This window comes from Sesamum indicum, linkage group LG5, assembly GCF_000512975.1.
Source record: "Sesamum indicum cultivar Zhongzhi No. 13 linkage group LG5, S_indicum_v1.0, whole genome shotgun sequence".
Classification (NCBI taxonomy): domain Eukaryota; kingdom Viridiplantae; phylum Streptophyta; class Magnoliopsida; order Lamiales; family Pedaliaceae; genus Sesamum; species Sesamum indicum.
The window spans coordinates 18784320-18796028 of NC_026149.1; the positions used below are offsets into that span (position 1 = coordinate 18784320).

Genomic DNA, 11709 nt, shown 5'->3' on the forward strand with positions numbered 1-11709 from the left:
TTGGTTTTTTTCAGAAGAAATATTTATATAATATTGTTGTTAGGGTAAATTGCAAAGACTGACCCGTAACTAAAGGAGGGTAGCATTTTAAGGACTGCAATTTAGACCCTGACAAAATATGCCCCCTAGCTTTAAAAAATGAGGCAATTCTTGCCCTCCTTCCAAATCTGAACAAAATTTAGATAATTTTACCCCTCAACAACTTTAAAATGAGCAGTTTAGTTATTTAATTATTTTGCATTCTAATGCATATTTTGAGCATGCTCCCCTAGAAGGGCAAGTTGGTCATAATTTGGCCAAAGGATATAAATCGTGCACAATTTGATAGATATAGGGCATAAATTGTGATCGTGTTTATAGGGTCCTTGTTTCGCCATTACCCTATAGATACGGGGCAGTATTTGCATTTAAGCCATTGTTGTTATGAAGTTTCAGAACATTTTAGGATAAATTAGGCTAAATTGTATTTACTGCCCCGTATATTGGGGGGTAGCATTTCAGGGACTGTAGTTAAGGGTGTAGCAAATAGAATCCCAAAATTATTATTTTTTTTCTATTGAAAACCAGATTTTGCAAATTTGCCGGAAATTGCCTACCTCGACATAAATTAGAGTTCTAATTTGGGGCTTTTGCTGATGTGGCAGGGAGGTAAAAAATTATTGCCAACTAAGCTAAAAAACACAAAAGAATAAAGAAAACAATAATTAAAACCCAAAATAAAAGAAGAAGACTCTTCCCTCTCAAATCGACCGAAGCATTCTCTAAGAAAAAAATCCCTAAGCCCCAACACTTCCCATCCCATCCCTGAAGTTGAAGAAGACGACCGACCCCAACCCGCCACCATTTTCCCCTGCTCCGAGCCTGATTGCTGAGATGTCTTCCATGCCCAGTTGGACACAATGTTATTGTGGTAAGCTAACTTACATTCGCATATCTTGAACTGACCAAAACCCAAGTAGACGATTCCATTCATGCCATGACTACAAGGTATGTAGAGAGCAGTTCGTTCAGTTCATTTTTTCTTTCCTTTTTTTTGTTTTCGTACACTCTGATTCTTTTTTTTTTTTGGTGAAAAATGTAGAATAATGGGTGTAGATTCTTTCAGTGGGAAGATCCTCTAATGTGCTCAAGAGCAAGGTCTGTAATTCCTGGGTTGGTGAGGAAGATGAATCAGCTAGAAATGGAGAAGACAAAGATGGAAAAGAAGATGAAATTTTACTTCAAGTTGCTTGTCTTTTCATGATTTTTTTTTATTTTTATTTGGATGCTAGGAAGTCGTGCATAAATGGAGTAATTTGTGTAAGGAAGTGGATTTCTGTGTTGATGGTGTGTTTTAGTAAGTACTATGAATTTGTAATATGGATTAGTTTGTTTCTTTATGTTTATATGTTTAAATTGTCTTAAGTTATAACCGTAACCTGTGAATATAATAAGCTATAAACATTAAGTAATAGGTTATATTAAAAACAACAGTAAAAAAGTAGTAATAGATTATTATATTAACATGATAACCTCAAAACATGATGTTTGAATAAGTTTGTCAAACAATGGCAATCTAAAGGGCTTACAAAAACTACAAAACCCAGCCATTGTTGTTGCAAAATGCCAAATAAGTTAAAATGCCATAGTTGTGGCCAAAATGCCAAACAAATGAGCCAAAGTGACAATGTAGTCAAAAGTACAAATCCTCCCTATTTTTCTACAGAGTTGTTGCTACTGCTTCCTGGAGACCCTTTTGAGCTTAATCTCTGTAAGTTTGACAATGTGATTAATTTTCTTTCCACCTTGCATGATAACTGGAAAATGTTCTTGGACTGGATGTTGTGTGACAATGTATTGACTACCAAGCATAGGAGGTGGGGCTCTAATAAACCCTTGATGTTGCACTCCTGGGATGTCCAACACTGTGCAGTTGAGAGTACATTGAAGGTCCCTTAGTGTACTGGGAAGAGTTGGAAACTGGATTGGGCGCTTGGAGTGTAGTAAATATCTCATTTTCTGCAAATTGTGAGGTGACAAGGCTCTGCATGAACAAGGAAAAGTGTCAAATAAATTGTGAAAGAAAGCTACAAAAAGATGTAAAGTAATACTTACAGTAATTGGGGGTAGAATACTTTCTGCCTCATTGTCCACTTGCATCATTTCTGCCTCATTTGTCACCTTTCTTTTTCCATTGTCTTTCCCCTAAGAAACATCACAACAAACTATGACAAGACAACTAGGAAAAATACAAAATCTTAACAAAAAGACAACTAGGAAAAATACAAAATCTTAACAAAAAGACAACTAGAAAAAATACTTATAGTAATTGGGGCTGAAATAATTTCAGCCTCATTATTGACCTTCTTTTTTCCTTTGTCTTTCCCCTAAGGAAAATCACAACAAACTATTACAAGACAACTATAAAAAATACAAACTCTTAACTAAAACACAACTAGAAAAGGTACTTACAGTAGTTGGGGCTGAAATAATTGGAGCCTCATCTGTTACCTTCTTTTTTTCTTTGTCTGCCACCTGCCAATAATATCACAAGAAGCTACCAGAACATGCAAAATAAAACAGAAGCAAAAAAAGAAAATTTCATAAAAATGGGAACAAACCACTTTATTTTGAGATTGTTGTGTTGAAATCCTCCCTCTCTTCCTTACATTGAGCTTTGTTGGTAAAGCTTCATCAGCTCCAAATACATCAAAAGCTGTTTCTTCAATTGTCAAGTCTGTAATTTCTTCATTCCACTGAGTTTGATCTTTATTTGGGCATGTCCTTGCATTATGCTTTTTCCTGGCCACAGTTAGAGCATTTGACTGTTGTCTGTTGTCTTTTTAGCTTCATTCCATTCAACCTTTTCCCTCTTTTCTTCTTTGTTATAGCCTCATTTGGATCTCTTCTTCTTGCACTGGAAGTCTACCACTCCTTCTTCCTAACCTTGGTGGCAATGGAGGTATGAAACATGTCTCATTCCACTGATTTTCACCACTTATTGGCATTATTGCACTTGCATATATCCTCTTGTAAACAATTACAGAATAACAGTCATCAATGTAATCCTCAGGATCATCCTTTTGATTGAAAATTGCTGAGATGGCATGCTTACAGGGAATCCCACTAAGTTCCCACTTCCTACAACTGCAAGTATGGTTTGACAAGTCCACTGCATATTGACCACCATCAAAGCATGATATCTGATAATGAAAATTATCAGCTTTGATGGGAATACAGTCACCAACTTTTTCTATATGTTTGTCAAGTATTTTTCTTATTCTTGTGCAGATTCTTCCTTTCCATTTTGCTTTAGCCATGTTCCTATTTTCCTGCAATCTCTTCATAAAAAATTCCCTTATCCACTCTAGCATAGTCAGTATTGGCTTCTCCCTAGCATCCAATATCATCATATTGAAGGTCTCACAATAGTTGTTCAGCAACATATCACACTTTACATTTGGACTAAAGTGTGACCTACTCCACTGTTCAGAAGGTTTATCAGAAAACCAATCAAAAGCAATTTGCTCAAGAACTTGGATATCCCTCATTCTAGCCTTAAACTCCCCTTTGGTACATGCCTTTGCAGCTCTCCATAAGGCATGCTTGAATACCAACCCTCTAAAACCTGCATTTTTTAAATTACTGTGCATATGCCTTACACAGAACCTATGAGGTGCAGCAAGTAACACTTCTTGAAATGCTTGAATTAATCTCTTTTGTTTGTCAGACATAAAGACATATTCACTCTGATTTTCAATAGCCAAATCAATTTTCAACAAAATCAGAAACCACTCCCAAGTTTTCCTTGATTCTGTGTTTACAACAGCATATGCAATTGCGTAAAGATTCTTGTTTGGGTCCACCCCTACTACAGTTAAAAGAATTCCCCCATGAGGCCCCTTTAAGTGGCACCTATCAACACCAATTATCTTCCTACAACCCTCTTTGAAACCATTTTTCATTGCTGAAAAACAAACATAAAACCTACTGAATCTGGTTTCCCCTTCCACATCTTTAGTCCCCACAATGACAGTGCTACCTGGATTGGTTCTTCTAATGTCATCTGCATAATCCGAAAGTCGTGTGTATTGATACTCAGGACGTCCCTCAAGTTTTTTCAATGCTTTCCTTTTGGCCCTATAAGCTTGATGTTTAGAGATATGACATCTAATCTCTTTTATAGCATCCACTCTAAAACCTTTCACAGACCTCTTGGGATCATATTTGAATTTGTCAAGATATTTATCACAGAGCCAACTAGACTTTACATTTTTAAGATTGAAAATCTTGGCACACTTGTGTTTAGGGTTGTAATCCCTAATTTGAAAAGTGCATTCATCTTTTACTTTACGAGCATGTAACCTCCAATCACAATCTGTATCACCACATTTAGCATAGTATCTGTTTGGGTCACTTTTTGTGCAAATTATATGTCTTCTTGTCTTAATTGCATGAGACTGAATAGCCTTTCTAAGCTCACACATTGTGCTAAACATCATCCCCAATGTAAATGTTGGATCAAAGTTTTCAACAGGATTAAAAATAGGGTAGCTAGATTCACTTTTCTCATCATCACTGACTTTATTTTCAATTAGATCAATTTCATCACCTATAATATCTGTTTCACCATCATCACTAGACCAACTTAGACCTTTGGAGTTGTTTTCATCATCAATGGGTAAATCTGATGTTGTTTTATCATCCACATAATCATCAAATAATATGTCATCATCATCTATCTCTGTTGATAAATCATAATCAGAATCAAACAAGTCTTCATCCTCATCCACATCATTAACATCATCTCTTCTACCCCTCTCCTTATCTACATGAACAGCCTCCTCCCGTCTAACCCTCTCACTATCCTCATCTACATCAGCACCCATCAACACCAAGTCACCAAACATCTCAACATATACAAGAACATCCCTAGCATGCTTGTACTCCCTCCCCAACTCTAAACACTGTGAATCTGTAATTAGGAGCTGAAAACCAGTTTTTACTTTCTTATAGTATCTCTTATCACCAACCAACCCTAATTTTTCATAGAACAAATTGAGGTTTGCAAAACATAGGTGAGTTGACTCTACATAGTCAAACTTAGCAATCTCACCACCAATATAATAAGGTACAATACAATTACTTGGGCTAAATTTCCCCCCATAATAATATGTGACAGTAGTTGAACTACTGTCCGGATCTGTAAATAAAAAAGAAAAAAAAATAATACTAAATCAGAAATATATCAACATCACCAACAATAAAAAATATCACTATCACACAAGTGGCTAAACCATAACAATATAAAAATGAATAGCATTCACAACTACACATACTAAAAATAGAAAAAACAAAAAAAAATTAATTTCTTCATGCCCCACATACTGATACAGAAATATTATATGTGCATAACATGCTCCCATATGTTTTCCTCGATCAATTAAAATGCGCACACAGTAGGAGACCAAATGGAGCCACAAAATGCGTATTATATTTAGGAGGGGGAAAGTGAAAATGGGGGGCCACAGACAAGAAGCGGAAAACTTACGGTATAAAGGCGGTGGGAGGTTTAGGTGTCGTTTACTCCGTATAACCACCATTTTCTCGCTTTCCGTACTCTCTATTCGTCGTTTTGTTGCTTAATCTTCTTCTTCAGGTGCTGTGATCAAAGATTAGGGCTGGGGATTGTTGGGGATTAGGGTTCTTTTGGTCTATCGTTTTGGGAGAGAAAGTGACAATACGTACGCGTTTCATTCTTTGCCTTTTTCTTTTGTTTTTGTTTATTTTTTCTTTTTGTTTTATGTTATTTTCTACATCATCGAGTAACTTGGCTTAAATATCCTACACCATAGCCACGTCAGCAGCTTAGTTGGCAATAATTTTTTACCCCCGCGCCACATCAGCAAAAACCCCCAATTGGAACCCTAATTTATGTTACTGAATTTGCTGATATTAACAATAAAACTGAATGAAATGGTATTTACCTTCGATTGACATATTACTAACTTTTTACAGGTCAAATATTTTTTTTATTCAACGACCCTTATAACGGTGAAAATATACCTTCTCACATGCATTTATGTGTGAAGACGTATGAGGGTAATTTAGTGATAAGAAGATTTATTTAATCTGAAATAAATTAGTAATAAGTCAATTTTGGGTAAATATAGATTTTTATTCAATTTTTTCATATTATCAACACATCGATGGATTTTGATTAATGGAGGAACTTATTTATTAGAAGAAAGCTAACTTCGGGAGTGATAGATGTAATTTTTCAAACCACATGGGGTATACGTGTAATTACACCAAATCTCAGGAGAGAGGAGTGTAATTATCCTTAATTGTATATTGATGCCCCCTAAACTTATTGTGTGAAGCCACAAACTAGGCATACTAACTCAACCAACTAAGAGCCCAGCAGGCTCACCGGTAAGACGGATAAAGTCCATGGGCCATAACTATTTAATTGAACTGGCAGGCCTAGGAAATAGGTCTATTACAGTCGAACACATCATCATGCAGTTGAGAGTACATGCCATATAGACTGCCAAAACCCTTGTAAACATCATCCTGAAATACCTTCAGGTGGTTGTAGGTAAATTAGTGATAAATAAACTGGAAATCTATGAATAACTAATTCTCGAGATTGTAGGCAGATTTGGCAGGATGTAATCCAGCTCACGTATCTCAGTCAATATTTATCCAAATCATCAACGGTTTGTTGCGAATGACAACCAGCTCAAAGAACTTTCTAATAACATACGAAACTCATTAATTGACCTGTATTCAACTCTATACAAGCCTATAAATAGAGATCTTGTGCAAGCTTCCAGTAATTCTCAAACTCTTGCTTTCACTCATTATTTCTCTTGATTTTTAAGCTATTCCAAGCTTATAATTTGCACTCCACGCGAATATTTATCACTCTAATATCATATTTCACCATTATTCTCACTTTATTTCAAGTTTCTCTTGTATTTCTTCATAAACCGTTACTAACTTAAGCAACGGAGTGCTAACTTCTATTTTACAGGCTAGTCCTCAGATAATCTTACGTTTTTCTTAAAAATCCTTCGACCATTATGGTGTGGCCAAATTTTTGGTACGCATCATTGGCATCCTCTGTGGGAGCACTTTCCAACGATGGAGGTGACGATAGAGCCTATGAAGGAGACTCTTCCCTCCCTGCTACGTCTGGACCTACTATTCCTTTGGGAGATGCTAATGTTCCTAGACCAGACCCGGCACTAGGAGCTAACGGTCCCGTCCCAGCTCTAGCTCTTGAGCAAGCAGCTGGACCTGCCATTCTAAACCCGCTCCTTTGCGAGCAGCCTTGTCAGTTCATCATGGAGACTATCAATCAACCCTCCACGGTTCTCAGGCCAGGGAGCAGGACCCTCTTCCGAGCAGGAGAGAGGAGGAATACCAGGAAGTCAAGGTATTGACGAACAAGTCTAGCAAGATTGACCACCCCTGCTGATTTTGTAGGCAAGGAAGCAGTTGAACATCAGACCCCCTAGCATTTGGCGATCACTAAAGAAGGAAAAGGTGGAACTTCGCCAGCAGGTAAAGAAAGAAATCGTGCCCGCTGAATGTGGCGTTCCTTTCAGCGAGCATATCATGATGGAAGAACTTCCTGCTCACTTCCCAGCACCTTCACACCTACCTGCTTATGACCGGTACCACTGATCCACATATCCATGAGGATAAAAATGCAGCCTTGCTGCATAAGTATACTAATGGTATCAAATGTCGTATTTTTCTTACTACACTAATTCGTCCAACAATGGTTCAACCAGCTTCCTGCTTGATCAATTAGATCTTTTGCAAAATTCAGTTCCCTCTTCCAACACCAATTCACTAGCAGCAAGATATATAGGAAATCAACCACTAGCCTTCTTTGAATCAAGCAGGAGGAGAAGGAAGCCTTGAGGGCCTATGTCTAACGTTTTAAAACAGCTATCTAGAAATCCTTACAGCCCACCAGGAGGTGTTGGTCAGCACATTTACTTAAGTGCTCCATGAAGGGCCTTTGTTTGAATCTTTGGCTAAGAGGTCGGCTATAGATTTTTTTGATGTACTAGCACGAGCTGAAAAATATATGAATTTAGAGGATGCCTGACTGGTAAAGAAGAATGGACGAGACAGGACGAAAGAAGTGAGCTACAGTCTACCCACTGACCTCGAGGGGAAGCACAAGACCGTTTCAATCCCTTTGACCTATGAATGATTGCTACACACCTCTCATAACTAGCCCAGCTAGGATGCTTATGGCAATTGATCGACTCCCTGCCCTGCCATGGCCTAAGGGCTCCAAGGAGGTCCTCAACTTCCAAAATCTAAATATTTCTGTAGGTACCATAAAGAATATGGAAATGACACCAATTGTAGCCGCCAACTAAGACAAGAAATACAAAGATTCAACCATGTCGGCTATCTTAATGACTATGTAGATAAAGAGAAAAAGTGTGAATAAAAAGAAGAATGTTCCCATCATCACAGCTATCGCATGATTAAGCAACAAGACAAGGATTCCCGCAAATGGAAACATAAAAGGAAGGAGGCTTCAGATCGAGAAACAAGCCCGAAGAATGTTTTCGCTATAGGGATAATCCATATGATAGCAGGAGGACCCACGAATGGGGACTCAGGACCAGCTAGCTGCAAGAACGGTCATGGAGATAGACAACAAGGCACCAGCAAGAGGGCCAATGATTCATATCGGTCCTACTAACGCCCAGGGAGTACATTTACCTCATAATGATGCACTTATTATTTCTGCCATAGTGGCTAATTATACAGCAACTTATCTTTGTGGATTCAGGTAGTTCCACAGATGTACTATTCTACAAAGTATATCAACAAATGGAGTTGGGGATATCCCACTAGAACTTGTGGACACTTTGTTATACGATTTTGCAGGAGAGGTCGTATACCTGTTGAGACAAATTTGGCTTCTCTTTCTTAAGGCACGGAGCCCACAAAAGGACCAGGATGGTTCGCTTTCTAGCTGTGGATATGTCATCAGCATATAATATGATCTTAATATTATTTATACTAAATAATATAATTTAAAAATTTTGATATATTTTTTTTAATATTTTGATACTTAATTAGTATGTTTTATAAATAAATATAATTTATTCAATTATATTTAAGTTAAATAATAAATTAATTTAGTAATACATGAATAGGCCATTAAAACTACAGTAAAACCTCTATAAATTAATAAACTCTCTAAAATAATAAAATCTTTCGGTCCCCACTTGGGCTTTTGTAAAAAATTATCAAATTCGATAAGATAATAAGATAATAATTTTTCAGATAATTCCTTTATAAATATTAGGTCCCATTAAGCTCTAAATTAATAATTCATAAATATTACAATTATAAATATTATGATAATTTGCTAAAATATGAATCTATTGTTACTTGATTTTTCTTAAAATTTAAATCTAATTGGATTTTATCCCTAACTTTTTTAGTTGCAGCCAAGTGTTCCAGTGTCGAGTTCTCTAGCTGCAACAAGAAATTGTGAAGAGTTGTTGTCGCGGTCAAAGCCTCCTTTCTCGTGACTGGTTCCAACAGTAATGAATCATCTTCAGCTTCATTATTAGTTGGATATTCAATAATATCAGCAACAATTTCCTCTAAACTTTGAACCATTGAACATTCATTTTCACCCGGATAGTCCACCAATTTATTGACGTTCATTTCATTGCGATAACCAACATCCTTGACCATATTCTCAAGCTCATGTAGGCTTTTTTCAAAGTTTATCTCACTTGAGTCGCTTGAGATTTCTTCATCTGAATGGATTTTGCAGTGCCGAAAGCAATTTGCTATGACAGTTAAGAAACATTGGTTGTCCAAGCGGAGACTGCAAAAAAAATGATGGCATCTAAAATATTAATCTTTTCAAGATTTGGTATCCGCAACTCATGACCTTCCAGTAGATTTTTGTAGAATCTCCTATGATAGTGCATTTTGAAAGCTCTAATTATTCCTACATCACATGGTTGGGTCTTTGATGTCATGTTAGGTGGCAAAAAAACAACTCAACATTCTGTAACCCTTCAATATTTTTTGGATGAGATGGACAATTGTCAACCATCAACAAAATTCTTCTGCCATTCATTTTGTGATCAAACCAGCGAACATATTCATCAAAAAGCACACTAGTCATCCATGCTCTCTTGTTGGGACGATAATGACAATTGATGCTGCTCATGTTGATATTTTTGAAGCAACGTGGCTTTGCATGTTTTCCAATAATCCATAAAGGAATATTTTCTAAACCATCCTTGTTGTAACAAATAACAACTGTAAGCCTCTCTTTATCTTGCTTTCTTCCCTCAAGTTGCTTGGTTGTAAGAGAGTGATCAGCTTGTAAACTATAAAACAGACCTATTTCATCCAAATTAAAAACATCCTTCATGGAAAATTGGTTTATTTTCTCCCTTATAGCCTCCAGTTTCATTTTCATGTCCTGCATGTTAACCGAACTACTTTCTCCAAAATGATGGAATGATTTAATACCATGCCTTACCTTGAACTTTTCAAGCCAACCTTGAGAAATTTGATGTTCAGGAGGGTGTTGAGGATACAAAAGCTTCATTATATCCTTTGCTTTCTCCAAAATAAGCTCTCCGGTCATATTGACTCGATCTTGGTACTGAATAAACCATTCATAATGAACCTTCTCCATATCTGGATATTTCGCTGATTTGTGTCGCTTAATATCCACACCGTTCTCAAAGTTGACTAAAAGGTACTCCGATAATCTCTTGAGAGTGTTTGATATTGTACCTTGACTAAATTTCAAACGATATTTTTCATCAACCCACGCTTCTAAATCTGTTTTAATGCATGTGGGATGGTCTCTCTTATACTCACATAATCCTTTACGCATTTGATCATTCATGGATGATTTTGTGATGCCTTTTAGATGAGAAGACATGGTTGGGTGTTATGAATTATTTTATTTCCATATTAAGATTTATATAGTATATGTTTCATTCATCATGCATGAATATATTTAATTGGCTATAATAGTTATTTAAGTGCAACGAATTAATGTAAACATGTATAGTTAAGTAATTCCAATGAATTAATACATACGTTCATGAATATAATAGTTAATTGTATACAATGAATTGATATTATTCATTAATATATTTAATTAGTTACAAAAAATTGTTTGATGCATGAATATAATCAATCAAACATATATGAATTCATTTATTATCAATACATATGTACTAAATTTGTTAAATTTAAAAAGTTTCTCTTTTAATTAATAAAATATTAATTTATCGATATATTAATATATCTGTAAATTAATAAAATTTCATGATCCCAAATTAATAATTTATGGAGGTTTTACTGTAATTCAATACCCAAATACCTAATTGATTACATGTTCAGCAATACTGATATGGTTTGTAATTTCTTGTAATTGCAAACCTAATTGTAATTAATATAAATGTAATTATATTTAAATTACAGGTATTGCTCAACCTGATCTTGTCCACACTTTAAACACAACACAGATACAACATCTGAAAACACCAACAAAAGTGACCAAAAATTTCTCTCATTTTTCTGCTCAGTTTTCTTCTCAAATTTGAGATTGTTCTTGAGCTTTTGTGGTGGAGTGACTATTTTTCGAGGATTTTCAGTATAGTGCAATATTAATAATAAAATCATCTCAGAAAGAAGTTT

The 11709-nt window shown here is 35.9% G+C and overlaps 1 pseudogene; it reads right to left on the reverse strand.

Moving 5' to 3' along the window:
• On the reverse strand, nucleotides 9394–10945 carry LOC105162943 (annotated as a pseudogene).